The following is a 25,864-nucleotide window of genomic DNA, read 5'->3' on the forward strand; positions in this document are numbered from 1 at the left end:
ATTAGCAGACGTGTCACAGGTGGCCTTTCAGAGGAAGACCCTCTCCCTCTCCAGTGGGGAAAACTGTGGCCCTGAGAAGAGCCAGGTCAGGGTACAGCCCCCTGTGTGAACACTGTCCAGTCCAGAGCCCATCCCTCCTCCTGCTTCTGGAGGAAAAATCACCTAACAGTGAGTTTGGGGATTTGTCTTCTAGATTAGACAAGTGTGGGGTTTCAATCTCAAGTGGCCCTTAGGGTCACCGAGAAGTTCTTTCATCTTTCCCAGCTGAGGGAATGGACAAAAGGCGGTAAAACAGGCTCTGGTCAAAGGATTAGGATTGAACCCTAACCCTGCCCCCACTGTGGCCTTGCATTGATTTACTAACCAGGATATTGCTTCTGGATTATTTAGGTGGACTTCCTCTGAGGATGAGTAAATAGTCAATATTTTTTTCAATGATCTATTTGTGGGTAATCTTTCCAAGTTTAGCTGATTCACTGGTCAAGTAAAGATGACAACAGCAATTACTCCTCATGAAGCTGTTCTCAGGGTTCAAAGAAATGACATCTATAAAAGGTTTCTCAGTCCCCAGGACACAGTCAGAGCTAAGCAAGGCTGCCCCATCTGTTCCCAAACCTTACCACTCTTGAACCCAAGCCCAAATCCTCACATTCTAAAAACTACTGAGCCTCGTCCTTCACCCAGATAACAGGGACCATGAGGCATGAAGTTCCTCAACCACCCTGCCCTCCTCTTCATCCTCAAAGCCACAGTTTCAAAACACTGACGCTCGTAATCATTCAGACACTAGGTAACTATAGATTTCCACATCTTGTTATTTAATGCATTGATTAAAAAAAAAACACGTTACCACATCACAAACTAATTTTTAAAACACTTTAGTAAGTGTCCTTCAATATTATTGTCTCCTCTGTAATCCTATGTATTTTATTTTTAATATTTTAAAATACTTCTCTGAAGAACTATCCAGAGCCTTTACCAAAAACTGCCAAAAGAGTCCATGAAACAACTTAAGAATCCCTGACACAGAACAATTAAAAATGTCTAAAATCACTGTGAATGACACAGTGATTACAATCACCACATAAGAACAAATATTTCAGTGAATAAGCAAAAATGGAAAGCATCATGATTAGATTACTGGAACCCTAGGTTTCTCTTTTTTAAGGTTGTTGTTTTACTGTTTTTACAATAATAATCAAAAAAGGTTAGAGCATAAAAACCATGGTATCTTTAGAGCTTTTTTTTTTTCTTTCCTAACATTTCAAAATCAGAACTGGCAGATTTGCTTCCACAACGAACCAAAGACACTGTGCACTACCCTCAGTTTCCCTGTTTTTGCAACTAGCCATGAACAGGTCATAAAAAGGTGTATAGTGGCAACAGAGGAGTCAAGTAATTCTAACCATGCAGATTTTCTTCATGAAAATAACAATGCCATATCCACATTACCTACAATGTGTTTCTGTCATGAAAAATTGGCTAAACAACGTCAAACAGGTATTAGACTGGCCCAGCAATTGACTCTTCAGCAAAACGGTGAGAACACTAACTTCTCTGAAAAGTTCATTTAGATTAAAAGTAAACATTTTTCAGATGTGGGCCACATCTTGCTTATTTTTGCCATGGCTTTTATGGTGAGCTTTTCATTCTCCCTCTATTTCTCAATGGAATTTTCTCAGTATTTAAAAATTCCACTTCTGTGAGATCCGTTCAAACAGAACAGTGAATTACCAAAGCAGATGTGTGAAAGAACTCTAAGAGACATTTACTGCTTCTATTATGGCTCACTGGCAATCGTAAAACTAAAGTGTGGTTGTCTTCTATCATTCACATTACTTTTTTTTTTTTTTTTTTTTTTTTGCGGTACGCAGGCCTCTCACTGTTGTGGCCTCTCCCGTTGTGGAGCACAGGCTCCGGACGCGCAGGCTCAGCAACCATGGCTCACGGGCCCAGCCGCTCTGCAGCACGTAGGAACCTCCCAGACTGGGGCACGAACCCGTGTCCCCTGCATCGGCAGGCAGACTCTCAACCACTGCGCCACCAAGGAAGCCCCACATTACTTTTTTAAAAGATGAGGATAATCCAGTTCATCCTGAAGTTCACACCCCTCTTCCCCTTATGTGTATGCCTGTGTGTGATGAGACAGCCCCTCAGCTGATCCATGGAACAGGAGTCCATCAAGCTTCAGGTAGTAAGAGACAAGCTGCTTTTGTCTAAGTATGTATACATATAAATTTCAGTGCTACAATTTTGAGGCCAAAGTGGTACTTTTCAATGGTAAACGATAAAGAAAAAACAGTATTCTTTGGAATCCCCTTCAAATGACTGTGGTCAAATGAATGCAAAATGAGGAAACAGAAAGAAGAGTTCAAGACCTCTAGGTTTTTTTGTACTAAAGGTTAAGATTTGGGGCTCATAATGCTTGCCGGTGTCTGAGCAAATTTCAGGCTTACTCACACCCATCCGGCTCCCTGACAGAGGAGAGGTACTGAGGGAGACTGCAGTTTGAGCTCCAGCTCCCCCACTAGGGAGCGGGGTACTTGGGTGAGTTCCCATGTGCACCTGAGCCTCAGTTTCTACAGCTGCGCTTCATAGGATCACCGTGGGAATTAAGGGGGTAATGGATACAAAAGTGCTCTCTAAACACAAAAGGCTTTGCAAACATGGCCATTGTTACTGTACCCTTTAAAAGATCAGGAAAAAAAGGAAAAAAAAAACAGTAGAATGTGATAATGTATCTGTTCCTTTCTGGTTGCCACAGCAAAAGGCACAAGAGCTTGAACATAGGATACAAATGAGGCAGAAAATCAGATTGCACCAGTTATAAGGGGATTATACCACTGAGGAACAAAAAGGGTGTGATTTTTCAACAAATCTTCACAGAACAGCGTAGCCCCATTTGCTGAGCCTGTGGCTGAGCCCTGCGGCAGGACAAGCATCAACAACTCTTCTCACACTAGTCTGTACCAAGTTCCCCTGTTCAGCCTCCCTCAGCACCACGTGATCTTTTTTCCCCCCCGCTGCTGATGTCTTCCCAGCTGTGAGCCAGTGTGCTCATTCTTCAATCCTGGCTTCCCATTTCAATGGCAAGTGTGATGACCACAGCTTAATTCTTTATCACCAGTGTGTTTTTTTCAGATTTACTTTTAAGAAGTGGGAGGTGGGGGTGGGGGGGGGTGGGAAGAATCTTCTTACTAGATTCAGGGTTTTCATCCAGGACTTTGAGTATTTTCATTTTTTCTGCAATAGCCGTGTTTAGTTAACTATTTTTTTAAAAGCAGGGTCACTGAAATCATACATTTATCCAGTATTCATCAAAATGTAAGAAACTAAACACCTGGATTCAAAGACCCTTCTTAAAGTATAGGGAGCATGTATTTCTGCTTTCTTCCAGAGGGAAAACTCTTTTTTTTTTTTAATGATGTTAAGCTTTTTAGGGGGAAAAAAAAAACCTCAACAACATCTACATTACTGGGGTGGAAGTTTTATTCTATTCTATTACTAGACTTGTGTGAAGTTTAGCAAAATGTCACACGGGGTTTCCCTATTTCTCTTAATTGAATTCTGACCTCCACTTTGGACTTATACAGTGTTAAAACCATTCCTATGAAAGTGACAAACTGCATGTTTCCATTGAAAACCACCCAGTAGCCCCCAGGGAAGAAAGAATAACCTGTTCAGGTTCCCTTGAAATATTCATGAACTCAGCAGAGGATCAGATTAAAAACAGAGCCCCCAAGCAGAGGAGGTTTTGGTTTTTTCCCCAAGTTTTAAGCTTTATGATGGTCTTTTCACAACTTGGCCCACTTGCTCATAAAAATGCTCCTATGCCCCACCAGGATTATAGTTTATCTTGCAAACTTTTACCTAATGGACAAAAACAGGATGTACAGTTAATTCTTCCCCTTGCAAGTGAAGTGTAGTTATCAGCAGACATATATGAGAAATTATGACAGTGGGTTAATATTGTGGTATGTGCCTATTTTTTGAAAGTGACAGCTGGGCACATTGGATATATAACATAGGAAACATAAACCCTTACCACATCAGTCAAAGAAAAATATGCTTAGGAACTATCTGTCCGGGGAAAGGGGACACACCACACATCTTAAAGTCAAGTGAAAATGGTGTTATTGTTTTGACTGGTCCACTGTACTGAACCTCCTGTGGCAAGGTTGAATAGAACATCATAAAAAAGCCCTTTCCGAAGCCATCCTCCATTTGACCACACCAGACATTAACGCAAGGGAAGCTTAACCCTTCTGAAAACATTTTAAAACTGATCAAATTAAAAGCAGCACCAGAGGGATTATTTTTTCCTAGCAAGAACCCACAAGCAATTTACTTGACTAGAGGAAAAATGCAAAGAAATCCTTTATCACAAAATAGCTTCTTGAATCTTTCTACCAATAAACCTTCCATCCATCCATCCAAGAATGCCTAACCTCCCTGCTGATAACAAGCTGTGGAGATAAATATTTTATTTTTTTCTATAAAACCCCAAATGATGTTTTCAAATAAAATGAAACTACTACATGCCACTGTTAAAAATGGTCCTAGAAGAGGTAAATATCATTTTAACAGCTGTGTGTTAAAATATTTAGTAGAAAGAATCTACTTGTCAAGTTCCTACAGAAAACTCCAAAGAGGTTATAAGCACATCTATCAAATTTTCATCTACCTTGGGGCTGACCTACTGGGGAAACCATAGAAAGCCTGGCCTTGTGCTATGAGGGAGCTGGAGGTTTAGAGTTCTGGACAATAATGGGGTCACAATCAAGTACAAAGATGGGGCCTGATAGAGTTTCTGCAGTGATTCCCCGGTGAAGGCGTACTGGCAACAGGCAGCTGCATTCTGCTTTAAGCCACAATTTGAGCTAAGGAAATGAACCCATGTGATGGACCATCAAACTCCCTTGTGAGAATTCTGACCTCTCACTCCAAACCTAGCAAAGAAACACCCATCAAATATTAGCAAAAGAAAGACCAAGCCAGCAAAACGTGGGAAGGATTTTTTTTTTAAGCCTCATTTAAATAGCTTCCATACCCTACCCTTTGGGAATTATATTAGGTAACTCTTTTTAACAAGGAAAATTTGGTTTTAAGGAGCTTATGGGAACATTTAACTTGGAATGGAAAGGTTATTTGCTCAGTGTTAGGCTAAAAGCCAAAATCCACTTTTATCCAGAGATGATTTTAATATTATACCTCACAAGAGTATTGTGTCATGTGAGCAGGCGGCAGAGATAAGCAATGTAGCAAAGTTATGACTTCCCCCAAAGACTCATTAAAATGTATTATTAAGTATAAAAAAATTCGGAAAATCCAAGAGGAACCCGTCTGTACGATCTCAGAAACAGTAAAAATTCTTTCCAATTTATCACTTCTTTCACTCTGCCTCCTCTACAAATACCACTCAGTAAATACTGGGAAGAACTCGATCCTGATGAAAAAGAGGATGAAGATGAAAAAGAGGATGAAAAATGCCCTAAAGAGCCACTATGATGCTCTGCATATGATTTTTCCTTTAAATGTGCTACAGAGGAATATATGATGAATTCCAGTGACTATAAAAAATAATAAACCTGTGAAGAGGCCATGATATTTTTTTAATTATTCAACCCACAAAACACTTTAAAGTATGTTAAATTAGAAACATTATTTTGAAGAAAAATAGTAACTTTTTCCCACTTTAATTTTTATAATCTGAAATTTTAATAACTCCAATATTTTTCTTTTTCTTTCTGTTTTGGTTGTTAACTCATGTCAAATTGTTTTCCCTTCATCAATTCTTGAAAATGTTCTCCCATCTCCTCAATTAAAAAAAAAAAAATAACAATGACCTCATTTAAGTCAAGCAAATCAGCTCTAGAAAGCTCAACCAAGTATTGACTTTCTTACCCAGTCCTGCAAGAATGTGAAAGCACACTTGCAAAGGCGTTCCAAGCTGCTATGGAAATGACATTCTTTTTTCACTATAACAGTACTCCCGGCTGAGAACTGCTGGCACGCAAACCCCCAATCCAAGCCCATTGACAGCTTGTGGAGTGGACAGATGAGGCGTGGAAAATATTCTAAATTAGTTCATTTATCTTGTTGAGACACAGGAAATGGCAACAAATTTCTCACATAAAAGAAAGTATAGAGAAAGACAATGCACCCCTAGCAACGTGTAGCAAATTTAGTCCATTAAGTCAAACCCTTCAGAATATTCTATACTGCCTAGTAATAGCCACATCTCATATTCCGAGGGAATTTTTTACAATCAAAAGATCCAGAAGGATGGCTAGAAATCACTGACTGCTTCTGATTTTTTGATGGACTCAAATTTTGCAAGTCAAATAGTTTTTAAATCAATGGTTTTTCACTGATCCCAGGTAGATCTTGGGCCAATATTAATTCTGCTTAATAAATCTAGAAAATTGCAATAAAGAACTGAAAGTTCTTAAAGAGAGCTAAAAAATGGCACATCTAAGGATGAGCCAGACAAAGATGATTTAAGGAGACAATGTGAACTGCCCCTAAAAGTAAATGGACAGAATGGCTTCAGTTCTAGGTCCCCATTCCATGGCTGACACCTCAGGAACTTCTGGCTCTGTGGCTCCTTCCCACCTGTGTCTCTGCCACTGCACTACTTCCACAGCAGTCTGTTACCTCCTGCTTCATGAATCCCTCCTAGGAAGACAGGGCAGGGTCTTCAGGCCTGGAAGTAGAAGCAAGTGGACACAGGGGCCAAACACTGGTCTTGGGGTTGGCTGCATCAGCATCACTGGGAATCAGAGGATTGTGTCAAAAATAAAGTCCCATCCTCCCCACAGCTAGAACTTCTGATTCATAAGTCTGAAAAGGAGCCCAGAAATCTGTATTTTTAATACACATTCCCAAGCCAGATTTGGAAATCCCTACATCCCAAATCCTTCACGAACTAGAAGCAGATAATTCTTGAAACTCTATGTACTTACTCCCTTGAGTAATTTTAAGTAGATACATAAAATTTCTCATCATAACCTTAAGTTGTGAAAGTTATAATTCTCTGTATTAAGTATTGACTTTTTTCTTTTCTTTTTTTTTTTTTTTTTTTGCGGTACGCGGGCCTCTCCCGCTGTGGAGCACGGGCCCCGGACGCACAGGCTCAGTGGCCATGTCTCACGGGCCCAGCCGCTCCGCGGCACGTGGGATCCTCCCAGACCAGGGCACGAACCCACATCCCCTGCATCGGCAGGTGGACTCCCAACCACTGCGCCACCAGGGAAGCCCTAAGTTTTTTTTTTTCTTTTTTTAAACAAGAGAAAGTAGACAGATACATGTTGGTAAATGCTAACTGTCCATATTCACATAGAGACACAGGGTAATCTCTGAGCCCAATATACAGAGAAAGGAGGAAAAAAGCTAGAATTCTATGCACTACTACACAGGAGCCTAGCACCCTCCAGCTTCCAGCAGAGGTAAGGGAGCAGAAGGTTTTTCTTTTTTCCCACAGAGCATGGTGGTGTTGATTCCATAAAGTTTTTGTTGAGACAGGAAGGGATAAAAATGAATTTGGAACAGAAAGGGGTAGAGATTCTTTTCCCACTGAATTCTGCTCAAGGTATTTTCCCCCAAGATAAGTTGTGAGTCATGGTATAAAGGAGGAAACAGACCTCAAAAACAGGGCAACTGAGGGCTTCCCTGGTGGTGCAGTGGTTGAGAGTCCGCCTGCCGATTCAAGGGACGCGGGTTCGCGTCCCGGTCCAGGAAGATCCCACATGCCGCGGAGCGGCTGGGCCCATGAGCCATGGCCGCTGAGCCTGCGCGTCCGGAGCCTGTGCTCTGCAATGGGAGAGGCCACAACAGTGAGAGGCCCGCGTACTGCAAAAAAAAAAAAAACAGGGCAACTGAGCACAAGAGGAGAAGGAGGAAAAAAAAAAAAGACTGCAACTTGCTCCCGGGGACTGGAGAAAATTAAAAAAGGAAGGTTGGAATCCATCAGTGTTCCATTAGTCATCTTCTTCTTCATCTTCCTCTCCTTCCTCCCCCTCATCATCATCTTCCTCTTCTTCCCCTTCATCCTCATCCCCTTCTTCATCAATATCTTCCAATCCTTCTTCCTTCTTCCTCTTCATCATCATCTTCTTCTCCTTCCCCATCCATGTCCCGAACCAAGTAGTACTGTAATGGATTTGGCCAAATATCATCTTTGATGACCTCTCCTAACTCATCTGCACCTGCATCAGAATGATCAGTAAACCAGGTGACGAAGTTTTCTGGTTCCTCATGCTGTCTCTTCCTGCTGGCTTTATTCTGCGTTTGACTTGAACGTTTTGTCAAATCCTTTCCAGATTTCCATTTGATTTCAGTGGACTTTGAAGATGGATCACCACTCTCATTCAGATGAAATTCTTTGGAGAGAACTTTATTTTCGAAGTAAGGGTTTTCATCAAAATAAAAATCTATTCTGTAACCTGATTTAATATCTTCAAATTCTGTCACTTCGACTCTTGTCAAATAACACAGCGCCTCTTCGTCCTCCTCCCCAAGCAGTGTAGACACTTGTGGATGGTTAACAAATGTTGTTACCCCCCAAATTTGGGATTTTGGTGATCAATTCCGACCTCTTCTGAAAAAATGGTTGGCGGCGTTTGTTATATTTCTGTTCTACTTTCAGAATCTCCTCACTGGCTTGTTCATTAAGTCTGTCTGTTTCATTTTGTACTTCATCAATATGTTCAACTGCTTCCTGCTGTTCTTCCTGGAGGGGAGGCGGTGGCAGGCGGGCAGGCAGTTCTGCTCCCTCACTCACGCTCTGCGCTCCAGCTCGTGGCTGATCTCCCCAGCCGCTTCCTCCTCCCACATCCTCCTCACGGTGAGGGCGGGCGGCCGACAAAGATTTTTCTAAAGTAGCTTGTATAAATACAGATAATATCACACACTGCTAGTGATATAGTTCCAGTGTCATTTTAATTATATTTTTCCTTAAAAAATAATTCACATTAATAAGCAGATAGGATTGGAGGAGCTCTGTTGCAGCAATGTTTCTCAGTTCTTTTGAACATTCTCAACCACCATCCATCGCTATCTATCAGCTGACTTCCTTTGGGTAGTCCTTCAATTTTGCTAAAAGTAATGAAAAGGAGCCACCTGAGTTGCAAATAAGTACCTGCTACCCAGTCATTACATTCATTCCCTTTTTCAACTTTACTAAGACCAGCGTTTTGCATCATTCCTCTGTTTAACATGCTAGAAGTCTTCCAACACAAGTAGGGCACCACAGTAAGATCAGAGACAGACGCGAGCCAAGTAGGAGATGGGCTGTGAGGGGGAGGAGGACAGGAGACTCTGTAGACCTGTAGACAGCAGGTCTGTTCTTGAGCAGATTGACTTCAGGGAAAAGTGTGGATTATCCTTGCACATGCTCTTAGGAAGGATATGCGGGAACGTGGGCATCAGTTCAAAAGTGCCTGCCAGGGCTTCCCTGGTGGCACAGTGGTTGAGAGTCCACCTGCCGATGCAGGGGACACGGGTTTGTGCCCTGGTCCAGGAAGATCCCACGTGCCACGGAGCAGCTGGGCCCATGAGCCATGGTCGCTGAGCCTGTGCGTCCAGAGCCTGTGCTCCACAACGGGAGAGGCCACAAAAATGAGAGACCCATGTACCACAAAAAAAAAAAAAAAAAAAAGTGCCTGCCAGTTGATCCTATAGTTCACGATCCCAGGGGTCTTCTGGTAGCAGCTACAGTTATCAAAGTGAAGAGCACTCTGACAGCACCTTGGTCAGGAGCAAGGGCTGAAGAGAGCAGTGCCCAGTGCAACATTTACTTGCCAAGGGCAGAGTGGCAGCTGGCTCAGGGAGGGACTGGAGCTGAGAAGCAGGGTGGGCATCTTTCTCAGAGCAGCCTATCCCAAAGTGTATTCTCCCAACTTTCCCATCTCCCCCAGCCTCACTTTTCTATAAAGTTTCCACTGAGAAACACAGCACAGACTGTGGCTAAAGTTGTTCCCATCTGTGACAGAGGCATATTTACTCAACAGAATGATAACTATTCTGATGCTGGTGTTGCAGCAATCAATGTATGTCAGAGGACACACAACCAAAAATCTTGTGTGGCCTAACTCAGAAATTCACAATTAGGCCAGTGGAGTTTTAAGATACAGAAATATCTACCAATTTTTAAAACTTTTCTGCTTGCTCTTGGGTTCAAATGTACTACATGTGAATCACTTTTTAAAATGAAAACTAATAAAAGAAAGAAAAAGAGAAAAGAATTAAGTTCCTCCACTGCATGCTCCATTCACCTTAGGAGGGGTTAATGTATAAGCCCAGTGGGGAGCACCATTTTCTATAAATGCTAAAATTATCTCACCATGCAGTCTGAGAAGAAAAACACAACAGAAAAAAAATGTTTAAGCCCACACTCCTACGAGCAGAGGAGGAAGCAGGAGCATAAGCGTGACTCCTGCCTTTCTGCCTCTAGCAGGAGCTTTCACGGCAATGCCACCCAAGGACCCAAAGCTGCTGGAGGGTCAGCCGTCATGACTCTGCATTTTACAATGTAAAAGTCAGGTTAAGCATCAGACCAGAAAGAGCCTACCCTCCCCCCTTTCTGGTTGTTCCCCATAGTTCACCCTATACAACTAGACTTGTTTAGAAACAACTTTCAGCACAGCCTCACTGGCTCTTTTGGAACCAGGAAAAGGTGAGAAAAATCCCAGAGTAAGAATTTTAGAACTGAAAGGATCGTTTATCTTAGAAATAAGGAAACTGAGGGCTGAAGCAGATGAGCTTGCCCACAATCACACACCCAGGGCTGAGACGCCCCCAAAGGCATCCCTCTCTCCTCTGCCACGTGGCTCAGAGCTCTGTCCTCCAGTGCTCCTGCCCCAGTGGTTCCTTTCTCTTCTCTGACGCACCTCGTTTCTTCCGGCCTCGAGGACCTTGAATATACCACTCCCTTAACTTGCATAACTTCCCCCCACCATCCCTACCTTCATCTTGGCTGCACCTCCCTCACGTTTTAGCTCTTAAATGTCATTCCTTCAGGGTCATCCACTCTTGACCCTCCAAATTAGGTTAGTCTCCCTGATGGACATTGTCATGGGACAATTCCTTTTCATAAATAGTCATTTTTTAATATATCTCTCTTCCTAGACCTAAGAGCTCCAAGAACATTAGAACCAATTTGTTCAGGTTCATCCTTATAAGCCCTTACATATAAGCCCTTATAAGTAACAGCTCAGGACCTGGAAGAAGGTAAACACTCATTAAATATTTATAAATAAATTTAATAAATATTTACTACATGTTGGATACTGCTTTGAGGGTAATACATATACTATTCATTATTTACTTAATTTACTCCTCTAAACTCCATGAGATAGGCAATAGTAATATTTCCATTTTATAGATGTAGAAACTGAGGCACAGAGCAGTTCAGGAACTTCACCAAGATCACACAGCTCATAAGTGGAAGAGTCGTGGCCCTGGGTAACACTTACGTTAGTTGCTTTATAAAGGGTCAATGGAGACCTGCATGGGAACTTAGTGCTTGGAAAGATTTTTAAAGAACAAGCTATGAGCATAGTGGGTCCTGATATTGGACACTATGTGAGCATTTTCCAAAAGAATATGTTAACAGACTTTATATTAGTCATCTTTCATGCTCCAGCAGCAACAATCTCCAAAGCCTCATGAAATGTTTGTTTCTTGCTCATGTGGAATGCTGGCTGTGACTCTGCTGCAGGTCTTTAATCTGGGCCCCAGGCTGGGGGAGCGTCCCTGTCTGAACCACGCCGTTTTCACAGATGGGAACGGAGAGATGGTGGCACCACGCAGAGGCTCCTAGAGCTTCAGCAAGCAGCAGCACAGGTCATTACCACTTACATTAAATTAAAAGCCCCAAGCTCGTTATTTTCTTCCCCTAAGTTCCCCAGGGCGTTAGAAGCAACCAACCACCTCCATTCAACTCCTTATCTTCACTAAAATGTTCTATGGCAGCACATACTTGGTCCCTCAGAGGCTTGTCTCCTCTAGGCACCTGACTGCAGGAACCTAAAGGTGATAATCTGAGTAGCTCTCTGCCCCTGCACACCATGAGCTACCTGTTGAATCCTTCCTACAATTCTTCGTAGCTTTTTAGTCTTCTCTTCATATAATGCTATTACTCTTTCAATCTTCTCCCAAACAAAAAACCTCTTAAGAATCTGGACCCAAATTCTCATAGAGGTATGGTGGAGAGACCTCCCTATCTTTCTTTTGAGAGAAGGGATGATGTAGAAGGAACACAAACTGTCCCACAGTTTTACTGTTTAAATGCTACCGCCCTGTCTCACAAAGAACGTTAACTTCCATTTGCCTCAGGCACTTTACATGCAGTAACTCATGATTCGTTATGTCTCTGGATGTTAGGTATGATTATCTCATTTTACAGGTAGCAAATAATATTAGACACCTGGAGATTAAATTCCCTGCCTAAGGTTTTGTCACCAACAGCAGAAGCAGGACAAGATCCCTCCTGATGGTCTGCCCTTTGCATAGAAATGCTCATCTAGGCTTTCTGATGATCTTGAGCTAAAGTTAAGACAGAGCCAGAGTAAATATCAACTCCTCTCTCCCCTGACATATGCAAATGCATACATCCACACATACTAAATATATATATATATATATATATATATATATATATATATATATATATATATATATATATATATATATATATATTTTTTTTTTTTTGCCATACGTGGGCCTCTCACTGTTGTGGCCTCTCCCGTTGTGGAGCACAGGCTACGGATGCACAGGCTCAGCGGCCATGGCTCACGGGCCCAGCCGCTCCGTGGCATGTGGGATCTTCCCGGACCGGGGCACGAACCTGTGTCCCCTGCATCGGCAGGCGGACTCTCAACCACTGCACCTCCAGGGAAGCCCACTAAATATATTTTATATGTGTGTGTTTTATATAAAATACACACATACAAACACATGTACAAAATACCAACTCGGAACGGGGGGAAATGTTCCTGAACTGTCCAGTACATACTGACTGCTGAACTGAGAGAACTCTACTTATTTGATAAATTATTAAAAACTGTGCAGCACTTCTTCAGGAAAACAGACAATAGGGAACTTCAGTCAGGTCTCACCCCTGCTTGAGATGGAACCCTAACAATGGCTAGGAATATAAATATTAAATAAGGAAGGAACCCTTAATGGTTGGTGCTCTATTTTATCATTTCTCCTAACTCTGACACTTTCCTTTCATTGCACACAACATGATCACTCATTCTGTTGAAAAGAATGAACGTTCCTATTGTCAGCTCTCTGTTTTGCTACTGCAAATCCTTGGCAAAATTGTCCATTTCATTTTTTATCCCCTGTAGATCTTCCTGCCCTCAAGGAAGCAGCTTTAAAGCAGTGTGAGTTCCGGAGCCAAGCGTGGCAACCCAGCAGTCTCAAGATGAAGTGTCAAGTCAGCAGACAAGGTTCCCTGCAGTAGCGGGGCCGACTCTTTCAGGGAAAGGACTGCCCGAAGCCCTATGGAGGCCCTCTGGGTCCCACAGGCAGGAAGCAGTCAGAGCTCTGTCTCTGCGAATGGCTACACAACAAGTACTATCCTTTCCATCATCACCCTCAGAGAGGACTCAAGTGCAAGGCTCTGGAAGACTCAGTGAGGGTGTGCAGAGCCGCTCTAAATGGGATGCCTCTAGTGTCTTATCTTGATCACGGTGTCAGTGACAATGCCTGACTGGGTTCTCCTCCTGACTCCTCCTGAATCTCACCTGCTACGGAGGCTGAAATGAAACTCAGGTGAGCACACGCCAGTCCTAGTGGAATGCTGGTCTGAGTCCCTCCCTTTGTGCCATTTTAGTGGGCAAGGTTGGAGGGAAACCTTATAACCAGTCCATTCATTCATCGTTTAAACGTTTTCTGGGTATAGACTCTGGCCCCACATGAGGCTCTGATGATACAAAGCCGAAGATCATGGTGGTGTCTGCCCTGGAGGAATCAGAGTCTCCAGAAGGAGGTCTCAGGAGTGTGACTTTGATGACTCCATCCCCAGAGCCACCTTGATGCCATTCACAGGGCAGTAGGCCAGGCCAAGTGGAAGGCAATGTTTAAACATCATCCCCCAAATACCTCCCACAAAGCCCCTTTAGCCAGCAATTAGCTCTCTGGGTTCCTGTTCTCATGCAGTTTCTAAAGAAGTGCGAGAAACAGGGGATGTTCATCTTGTCCCTTGAGTTTCTGAGGTAACACATGCCATTCCTTACTAGCCCCTGGCCTACCTTCCACTGTTTGCCCATCTGAACTCCTCTCCAGGGTTTTAGATACTTGTTTTGCAGATGCTAGAAACACAGAGGATACCTTCCATCAACTCGAAGAGGTCTGTCTTCATACTTCCTCATGCAGAGCAGTTATTCTACTTCCCAGATTTCCCCCTAACCCCTTCAGGCTCTGGACCCATGGGGTGTTCAGTGTTTTTCAACAGCAATGCCAGGTGTGAGTGACTCTGGCATTTATGACTGCCAACATTTTCAGAGTGGATGGATGCCAGAGACACACTCCTGGAGCACTTTTAGTCAACGGGGTAGTGCCTCCTGTGAGACGTGATGAGTGCCTCTGATCCTTTACAGCTGATCCACCCAGAGGACAAATGCTCAGGCTGCACTCTGCTGTTCCTTGCTTGCAGTGAGTTTGACATGCTGTATGGGGCACAAGTAGGAATGTTTCCCTGAAGTTAGTTAAAACCCTACAGGTGCCAAGCTTGCCAAATCATAAATTTAGGAAATTGCATTCTGTTAGACTAAGTCCTTCCCTTAGCACTTTAGTCACCTAGTTATTCTTCAATTTCTTTCCTACAAACACTTGGCCCAGGTCCCGAGGTGCATCTCATACCTATGTGTCTCCTCAGTACATAAAAGAGATTAAGGAAAGGAGAGGGAACAATAAAATTTCAGGTTTATTGGCACACTAAGTGAAGTAATTCCCCTATGCATACACTTTTCTTACAGGAAGCTCACTTACTCAATCTTTCCATTCACCTGCCTGATGAGATCTATACAAATATTTTAAGAGGGTAATTTGGAAGACTTACAAGAGTACAAGTTGTTCAAGCTGCAGCATTAGTCTCTGGTGTTTGCTTTAGGTTTAGCTCATTTACACAAGTGAATAACTAACTGCCTGTTAATTAATCAGATCAACCAAGACTAATTTAAACTACTTGCTAACAGTCCTCTTTTATATACCAGCAGTCTTCAATTGTTTTTGCTTACAATTCCCCCAAAAGAGTTTTGGAAAACTGTATCTTTCCTTGCATATGTTAAAGTTAACCCTTATTAATTTTATTTTTTAATTTTAAGATTGGGGGAAAAAAAGTAAAGGATACACTTTTCCAGCATAGAATTCCAGGATACAATTATACGTGTGCTTTAAATATATTTGTCAAACTTTGGGACTGCAAATTAAGCCAAATTTATGTGAAATGTCAGCCATATATATAACCTGACAGACAAAGGTGGTCCTCATTATCAAACCAATCTGCCAAAACAGATTTAGTTTCTATCAGAAAAAGACTGAATTCATTTGTTAAAATAAAATAAACGTATTAATATGCATCCCCATATCAAGCACCTCATTTCTGAATTCTAATTCTAAGAGGTAATCTTAAGTGTATTAGGGTAAAATATAGGTCCAACGATATAATGACTTAAACGTAACAGAAATTTGTTTCTGGCTCACATAACAGTATTGGGCTGAAAAACAGTTCCGTGGGCTAACATTCCTCCACAGTCATTTACAGACAAAAGCGCTGCCATCTCAACGTTTGGGTTCCGGGGTCTCACTCTGGGTCAACTCCTTTCCAGAAAACAGTAAGGAGGAGGACAGATGGGGGTATTTAGAAGCCAAGCCTGGGAGTCACCCATCATTTTCCTCCCATACCTTTGGCTGAGCTCCTTCCTGCAAGGGAGGCTGTGACGTGGACTAGCTGTGGCCCAAGGAAGAGAAGACCATGAATTTCAGTGAGCAGCTAGTAGATAACGTCACAACCTTTGCAATAAATTTATGGTCTAAGCGAAATAATGTGTTATTCTCTTCGGCATTTATTACCTAATCTATCTTTGCTTTGGTCTCTGAACATTTGCCCTCAGAATCTGCCCCTTTGTTTACCTACCTGAGAGTAATTCATTTATTCTGTAAAGCAAAAGGGATGGTGAGAAAGGAGAACCAGAAGCTCCTTCCAAGGTTCTCTCTCCTCCACACCAATATGAGGAAACAGCATGTACAAAAGTCCATGATCTGGAAGTTGATCCTCAAAGAACTATCACTGCATTGTACCTCTGAGACAGTGTTCACATAACCCTAGGGTACATGGACACAGTCTGAGAATCACTGATGTATAAAGTATTAGAAAACATAGAGGATCACAGAATTCTAAAGTGCAAAGTATTGGCGCATTTTACAGAGGTGAAAAGTGAGCTAGAGGGAAGATGTCCAAAGTCACTCTTAAAGAGGTTAATGCACATATTCTTTGCCCCAGCAAACTTATTTTTGCCTTTGGTATAAATGGATATTCTAGCTTTCTACTGCATGTTGTGTAGAAAGGAATTAACATAACAGGCCTGCGACTGCTATCCTTTGAGAGTCCTGCTGACAAGGTTGGCCCCTGGCAGGTGTCTGGGAACTTGAATTTCGGGGGAATTCCCTCCATCTCCTGAAAAGAATGGCTCATGGTGCCTAGACTGCACAGTACAAACAATATGGTTTATGCTGAACAATTGCTTCCCTTCTGGGAGTCTGGAATTGTGATACATGCTAGGCAGAGGGTGCCTATGTGATCAGTTTCGAGTAAAAACTCTGGGCACCGACTCTCTAATGAGCCTCTCTGGTTGGCAACATTCTACACGTATTGTCATAACTCATTCCAGGGGGAATTAAGGAGCACTCTGTGCCTCCCTGGGTGAGAACTCTGGAAGCTTGCAGCTGGTTTCCTCCAGTCTCTACCCCATGTGCCTTTTTTTCCCTTTGCTGAGTTTGCTTGGTGTAATCACAGCTGTGAGAACAACTGTATGCTGAGTGCTGTGAGTTTTCCTCGTGAATCACCGAAACTGGGAGTGGTTTGGGGACCGCCAACACACATAGAAATTAGGTTTGACAGACAAGAATACACTGATCTCAGGATACTAAAAACATAGTAAGTAATGAAAGAAATTTCAGTACATTTAAAATTTATTTTTTGCTTATGGAACCTCTAGAAAAGGGTGAAGGCAATTTATATTCGAGTTACTTAAGCTACATACTTTTAAAATGACAGATGAAAATAATTTAAAATACAGATATTGGTCTTAGTTAGCAAGCAAAACAAGGATTCCCTGAAAATTACTACCAAAGACATCAGAAGAGAACCTTCCATATTGAACCATTAAGGAGAAAATAAATATGGAATTCTGAACATTACTAAGAAAAAAATGTGTCCAGAATTGAAAGGAAGAAAGAAAGACAGAAAGGGGGGGGAGGGGGGAGGGAGGGAAGATGACTCAGGGTGTCTGTGTTGAAGACAAAGGGAGGAAACCAATGAACACTCTCTCTGCCGTAAGCTGGTCCCATATCCCTCCTACTGGGGTCACTAGACAAAAAGTCATATAAAAGACCAAGGTGTTCAAATAACATTTCCCCTAATTTTATATTGTACGTTTTTTTCCTTTGATTTTTTACAAGCAATATGAAGCTTCTTGCAGAAAAGCTCCAAAGTACACAATAGTATGTATAAAATTACTCTTTTTAATCACCCAATATCCTGCCATCCACAGGCAACCACAATATGGCATTCAAGTCATTTCCCTGTTCATTAAAAATAATAATAATTGGCAACATTCTGTATGCATAATTTCTTTTAAATTTCCTCCTCATCAAAGCATGGTTATGAAAAAATTATTAGTGACATGGATTAAACAGGCCTGTTGAAGAAGTTTTTTCTTCCTTTAACTGTACTAAAGATACTGAGATGTCCCTGAGCCCAAGTATCTACTTGGAACCTGAGAAACCCAAGGTGAGAACGTGCCTATGTGCTGCCATGGCTCAGGATGACATCTGACCAAGATACAGAAATGAACACTGAGTACAGACGCTTTTCTCCCTAGAGTGACTGGTCTGGCTGAAAATGTGGACCACACACTGTGTTGCCTTGATGAGCTGACTTCTCATACAGCTGGGGTCCAGGGCACAGCAATGAGAGACTCAGGAGTCGTGATGCCGTTTAAAGGTGTTCCTGTGAGTCACAGAGCATCATTTTCTCCGTTTGGTACTTTTGCACCACATCACATTCCAGAAGCAGTACAGGCAGCACAGTGGTTGGGATTAAGCTGAGTGGCTAAACAAACTCAAATTACCAAACTCCTCTTAGCCTCGGTTTTATCAAATATAAAATGGGAACAATGATATCAACCTCAAAGAGTTATTGTAGGATCACCTAGATAATGCCTGGCACAGAGCAGCCAAAATGAAAAAGAATATTCAACACAAGAACATTGGTATATCTTGCTAACACTAAAATATAGTAAGCTACCCTGTTTCACGTTTACTATTTTTTAGCGCACGCACAGGGGGTGGGGGTGAGGACAGCTTTTAGTTACCTCCAAAGCAATGCAAATCAAACCACAAAGACTAATCCAAGAGCTATGCAAACAACATGTTGAATTCACCAGATTGTAGGTGCTCCACTCTGAATGCTAACAACCTGTCTTTCTACAGCATGTGTGACAATATGAGCTTCAACAACAGGTCCATTCTCAATGTCTGTCACCTCAGTTTCCACATCTGTTTTCAAAAACATGTATCACCCAGACAGAACTTTGATGAATGAGTGATAGCTGCACCAAAACTCAAAATGTTCAGCTGCTTTGATGTGCTGCCAGAAGGCAGGAGTCAGGCTGAGAGATACAAAGTGGATTCCCCAGGAAACAAGCCTCTGGCCTGTGCTGTGTGGCAGGATTAACTGCTCGACTTCTGAGAGTCCCATTAAAATGCCTCCATGCTACGAGAGGTGACCCCAGGATGTACCAAAACCATTAACTCAATGCACCTTGTAAAGATTTCGATTCCAATCACAATTTGTCAGGCTATAATAGGATACATGTTAGGCTCAATTACAAAAGAAAAGAGAAATTCCAGGATAGGGAAAGTACACTAGTCAAAAGAAGTAGCTTGGGACTTCCCTGGTGGCGCAGTGGTTAAGAATCCGCCTGCAAATTCAGGGGACATGGGTTCGAGCCCTGGTCCGGGAAGATCCCACATGCCACAGAGCAACTAAGCCCGTGTGCCACAACTACTGAGCCTGCGCTCTAGAGCCTGAAAGCCACAACTACTGAAGCCCACGTGCCACAACTACTGGAGCCCATGCGCCTAGAGCCCATGCTCCACAACAAGAGAAGCCACGGCAATGAGAAGCCCGCGCACCGCAACAAAGAGTAGCCCCCGCTCACCACACCTAGAGAAAGCATGCGCGAAGCGACGAAGACCCAACACAGCCAAAAATAAATAAATAAATGAATGAATGAAATAAAAAGAAGTAGCTTTATCCACACATTAGGGCAACAAACAAATCTTAAAATAACTGAACACAAAGTCCTAAAGTTCCAGGGGAAAATGACAGGTGACATTTTATCTTAGGAAAAAAATCCATGGATATTAGACTCCAGAAGGAGCTCAGGCTATTGTGTCCCCATCCTAGAGATGATGCTGACTATTCCCATCTAGAATGAGAACCATCTTAAACAAGATATTGGGGGTGGGGTGCCCACACAACTGTCTACTTCCTACTAAACTGCAGTTTTCACAGTGAGCCTTCATTATTATTGTTGTTCTGTGTCTAGATTCCTAGCCTACCCTAAAAAATTCAGTATATTCTAAGTTTCAAAAGTCTAATATGCCAGACATTAATGAATTTTAATGCAAACAGCAAGGGCTTTAGTGTGATACAGATCAATTTAATCCCAGCTCAACCACTTCCCCCATGTATATCTTAAATGAATAGTCATATATCTCAATTTCCTGAAAACCATCTGAATTTCCAGTAAAAATGGGCTGGAATAATGTTTAGCATAAAATGTTATGAAAGCAAGAACTTTGGGCTTTTGTTGTTGCTGTTTTTACTGTTTTTCATTTCAGTAGGGTGCCCACAACAGGCATGGCAAAGAGGGGACTGAAATCCTAAACACATGCAGAACTGTTGAGGACCAAGGGTGATGCACATGATGGCAGTGGCACAGCACCCAGTGCAGGGTACACACATGGTAGATGTCAGTTCCATCCCACAGGCTGTGTTGCTAACTGCACATTTCCATGAGTGGGGACAAGTGAGGGTTGACTTATTTTAAGAATACTAACAAGACAAATCACTGCCCCCAAGATTTAATTTATCCCCCAAATAAAAAACTTTCAAAAAGACTAAATAAAATTTCTAAGAGAAAAGTCATCTCTTTAATTTCTCCAGCAGCTAGCTTATCCATCCTGATAAGTCAGGTCAAACCAACTGAACAGGTCAGCTGAATCTTTTACTAAAGTATTAAAAAATTCAGCATACACAGAAAGAATTATAAGTAACTTCCTACATGCAAAGAGGTATTAAGCTCTGGGATCTGTTTTGGGGGACACTGACAAGGCACCTGAATATAGAGTTGTTTGGCTGACCATCTGCTCATTCCATATCATGCTCACCCATCACAGCTGGGGTGCTTTCCTCCAGGGTGTGCTTGAGGAGAAAATTGTTTCATATCCCTTTTTTTGCTCAAGAAAGGGGGGATTCTGTTGACCACCTCATATATAAAAAGGAAGGAGACCATCATCCTCAAGGATGCAAATCACCCATTCACCATGTATGGTAGAAGATTTTGTCAGAGGTTCTAAGACCTCTGTAAACTCCCAAATTCATGAGAAGCAATAGAGCACATACCTCTCCAGGTAGAACATAACATGTGTTCTGACATACAGAGGTGACAAGGTTGTGTCTACATGTCGACACTAGATGGTCAGCTAGGCTCACTCACTAATGCCTTAGACAACAGCCACAGAAGTCTCAGCAGAACTACTAACTACAATGATCTGGCCTTTTAAGGTTATTCTCAAAAATTACAAAGGGTGGACAGGTGAAATGTTAATGTTGAGTTTAATACAGTGCCTGGCATGCTTCAGAAGAACCAGAATTGTTTTATAATATAAAGGTAATAATCGCTTATATGTGGAATCTAAAAAAAATGATACAAACGAACTTATTTACAAAACAGAAACAGACTCACAGACAGAGAACAAACTTATGGTTACCAGGAGGAAAGGGCGGTGGAGGGTGGGTGGTGGGTAGGGATAGACTGGGAGTGTGGGATTGACATGTACACACTGCTGTATTTAAAATAAAATGCCTTTCCATGAAAAAGAAAAAAGAAAAAGAAAATAGAGATAAAAAGAAATGTATAAAAGCATTTTTAAAAACCAATAAACCTCAAAAGAAAATTACTGCGGACTTTTCCAAGACTTGCTCACAAGCATAAAAATAAAGTAGTCAAACCTTAATTGTGCATAACTTTCCATAAACAAAGTTTTCATTCTGGTCAAGTTTCAAGAACAATGGATATAAAAATTGCTTATGCATTAAAAGATTCAGATGTTAGGAAATAAACGCAACAATGACATCTTTCTCCGCTCTTATGAAGTGAGCTGCACTACAACCTTTTCATTTGAAGGCAAGATTAGTTTGCAGTTCTGCAGATAGTAAATTCCTACCTAGAGCTGTCTTTTTTAGAAGCTGTCAGTGTTAAAATGTTGTTTCTGGTTAACAAAACCCATGTGCCCACATCACCGTGAGTTAGAGTTCTGAGACACCTGCCACTAGTGGAGTTTATTTAGATGATAGATTTATGTCTCTATGCACCTCTCTGAGGCTTTTAGCTGTCTCTGGCATATCAACTGTTTGTCAAAGCCTTCCAACACATCTGACACCAGGCAAGAGTGAACTGGAGGTTGACGGGCCCTGCAAGGCTAATGGCACTGTGTGAGAATATTTTTACACTTAATTTAAGAATACTTCCCCCACTCTCTTGCAACCTATTTCTCCCAAGGACTTAAATAACCCAGACATCATCTTATACTACTGCACACATTTAAAGTCCTCTGAAATGGAAAACAGAAAAAAATGAAAACCAGATAATATACCTGAAATGTGAAGATGGTTTTCATGGAAAATCCTGCAAACATTTAACTTTTGCACATCAGTGTTTGTTTTCAGCCTTTGGGAAGATCAGAAAGCTACCTGACTCCAAGGTGAATATAATTTAGTAGGAAAGAGCATGGGAGTTGGGTCAGGAGGCCAGGTTTAACATAGCCCTTCAGTTATAATCTATAAAACATAACCATTTTAAACCTCTGATTTCTCATCTATTAAATAAAAGTTGACCTCATCACTTCATGACAGCTAACTATTGAAACTTATTCAGTGCCAGCCATTGTGCAAATGTAACAAATATCTCATTTAACCCTCAATGAGATAATGATTATTATGACGAAGCAGGAGGAACTAAAATTAATACCTTTCTCAGGACTGATTTTGGCAGTAAGATTTCAGCTACGGAAATAGCAACCTGAGATCAGAACTTTCTGAATGGAGGGAGATTTATGTGAAAAGCCTTTAGAGCGGAAGGCGTGGACATCTTTCTGTGGCCTGGGATGTGGGCCGTCATGGACTCCAGTTCTCACTTCCCCAAACACTCCCCTTTCTTCTGCCACCCACATTCTTTCCTTTCACTTCCTCTCCTCCCAGTTTTCTTCACCACATTTCCCCTCTCCCCATACCACTGAGCTCTCATTAGCATCCATAGTCAATCTAGTAACATTAAAAATATGGTTTTACAAGCCAATCCAAAAATGGGCAGAAGACCTAAATAGACATTTCTCAAAAGAAGACATACAGATGGCCAAGAAGCACATGAAAAGCTGCTCAACATCACTAATTATTAGAGAAATGCAAATCAAAACTACAATGAGGTATCACCTCACACCAGTTAGAATGGGCATCATCAGAAAATCTACAAACAACAAATGCTGGAGAGGGTGTGGAGAAAAGGGAACCCTCTTGCACTGTTGGTGGGAATGTAAATTGATACAGCATGGAGAACAGTATGGAGGTTCCTAAAAATAGAATTACCATATGATCCAGCAATCCCACTACTGGGCATATACCCAGAGAATACCATAATTCAAAAAGACACATGCACCCCAATGTTCATTGCAGTACTATTTACAATAGCCAGGTCATGGAAGCAACCTAAATGCCCATCGACAGACGAATGGATAAAGAAGTTGTGGTACATATATACAATGGAATATTACTCAGCCATAAAAGGAAAGAAATTGAGTCATTTGTTGAGACGTGGATAGACCTAGAGACTGTCATACAGAGTAAAGTAAGTCATAAAGAGAAAAACAAATATCGTATATTAACGCATGTATGTGGAACCTAGAAAAATGGTACAGATGAACCGGTTTGCAGGGCAGAAGTTGAGACACAGATGTAGAGAACAGACGTATGGATACGAAGGGGGGAAAACCGTGGTGGGGTGGGGATGGTGGTGTGCTGAATTGGGCGATTTGGATTGACATGTATACACTGATGTGCATAAAACTGATGACTAGTAAGAACATGCAGTATAAACAAACAAACAAACAAAACAACTAATACTAAACTTTCTTTGGGTTATTTGTATGGAAATATGTTAATATAAATGTTTCAGACATTACATGAAATTTCTAAAAATCTTATATGTTCTGGTATAATGTTATAAGTCATAATTCTAGTTATTATTTTAAAATGTATATCTCAGAAATAACTAAATTTCCTTGTCAATTGCATTATTATGAACTTTCATCAAATCTTTAACCGTGGTCCTTTTTAAGTCTTTTGTCATTTACAGACAGTTCTGGGTGTACTCTGATGCTTTTGCAAAAATGTTCCTATAAAAGGGTTTCGGGGCTTCCCTGGTGGCGCAGTGGTTGAGAATCTGCCTGCCATTGCAGGGGACACGGGTTCAAGCCCTGGTCTGGGAGGATCCCACATGCCACGGAGCGACTAGGCCCGTGAGCCACAGCTACTGAGCCTGCAGGTCTGGAGCCTGTGCTCTGCAAACAAGAGAGGCCACAATAGTGAGAGGCCTGCACACCGTGATGAAGAGTGGCCCCCCTTGCCGCAACTAGAGAAAGCCCTCGCGCAGAAACGAAGACCCAACACAGCAAAAAAATAAATAAAAATAAATAAATAAATAAGGGTTTCATCTTCAAGGAATTCATGGAGAAGACTCTGACAAGTACAGGTTTCTGGTAACTGACTATACTGCTGAACTGAATGAATAAGCATTTTCAGAACTCTAATGGAAAACTGATGAATTCACAAAAGTGCTAACAAAAGATCAAGATACAAAAAAAATTAATAACATGGGACTGAGTGAACTGATGAGGATGATTGTAATTTTTGTGACTTTCTGTTTGAATAAAAAGAAAAAATCCCAGAAGGACTCATAGGCAAAAAATATACAGATCAATTTTCACTGCAAAGTAAAGGCGCTGTTACAGTGGAGGATTACTGGACTGAATGTCAATATTATGACATAGTATGAGTGTGTTTCGTGTTTGGTAATTGCAATCGTTGTTGCTTATGTTGTGGTCATCCATTTACAATGCTTGGTGTCAGTTTATTTATCTCTTGTAAAAATAAAATACAGTGTGTGTGTGTGTGTGTGTGTGTGTTTGTGAAAAAAATATATATGGTTTTATACTTAATGTTTTAATTGCGACGTAATTAACATGTAATAAAAGTCACCCTTTAATGTGTACACTTCCACAAATTTCGACAAAAGAATACAGTCACACAACCTCCACCACAACTAAGATATACAACAGTTCCACCAGCACAAAAAATTCCCTTGTTCCCTCTGCAGTCAGCCTCTCCACCCGGCATGGTCCCTGGCACTAATCTGGATTCTGCCCTCAAAGGTTTATTTTTCACGAGAGTACAATATGAATGGAATTATGCAGTATGGAGCCTTTTGAGTCAGGCTTCTTTTAGCGTGATGCATTTAAAAGTCATCCATGTTGATGGTATCAGTAGCTTGTTCCTACTGAGAAGTATTACACTGTATGGGTATACCATGGTTTGTTAATTCAGTCATCAGCTGAAAAACATTGGGTTGAAGGCGGAGGGATGGACTGGGAGTTTGGGGTTAATAGATGCAAACTATTACATTTAGAGTGGATAAACAAGGTCCCACTGAATAAGCACAGGGAATCATATCCAATCTCCTGGGATAAACCATAAAGGAAAAGAATATAGAAAAGAATGTATATATGTGTATAACTGAGTCACTTTGCTGTACAGCAGAAATTAACACAATATTGTAAATCAACTATACTTAATAAAAAAATAAAAATAAATAAAAAAAGAAAAACACTGGGTTCTTTCTAGATTTGGGTGGTTATGAACAAGCCACTATAACTCTTACAAATTTTTGTGTGAACATAAATTTTCATTCCTGAGATAAATTCCTAGGAGTGGGATTAATGGATGGTATGGTAAATTGTACATGTACCTTAATATGAAACTACCAAACTGTTTCCAACATGGCTGTACCATTTTGCATTCCCACCAGCAATGAAGGAGGGTTCCAGCTGCTACATAGCAGCATTGGTATTGTCAGTCTCATTGATTTTTAACTATTCCACAGATATGTAGTGGCACCACATTGTGGTTTTACTTGCTTTACCTAATGAATAATGTCATCAAGCATTCTGTCCTCTGGTGAAGGGTAAGATCAAATTTTTGCACAGTTTTAATAGAGCTCTTTTACACATGCTA

The 25,864-nt window shown here is 41.4% G+C and overlaps 1 protein-coding gene and 1 pseudogene across 5 annotated transcripts in view; both read right to left on the reverse strand.

Moving 5' to 3' along the window:
• KDM4C (lysine demethylase 4C) overlaps nt 1–25,864 on the reverse strand; it is a 398,973-nt gene that overhangs the window by 99,106 nt on the left and 274,003 nt on the right. The gene's annotated exons all lie outside the window — the stretch shown is intronic.
• LOC308618777 (protein SET-like) lies at nt 7,261–13,888 on the reverse strand (annotated as a pseudogene). Its single transcript has 3 exons — nt 13,755–13,888; nt 9,140–9,360; nt 7,261–8,883 (listed from the first exon to the last, which is right to left on the reverse strand). The product of its transcript is annotated as a protein SET-like (transcript).

Source organism: Mesoplodon bidens, assembly GCF_964165515.1.
Source record: "Mesoplodon bidens genome assembly, chromosome: 6".
Taxonomy (NCBI): domain Eukaryota; kingdom Metazoa; phylum Chordata; class Mammalia; order Artiodactyla; family Ziphiidae; genus Mesoplodon; species Mesoplodon bidens.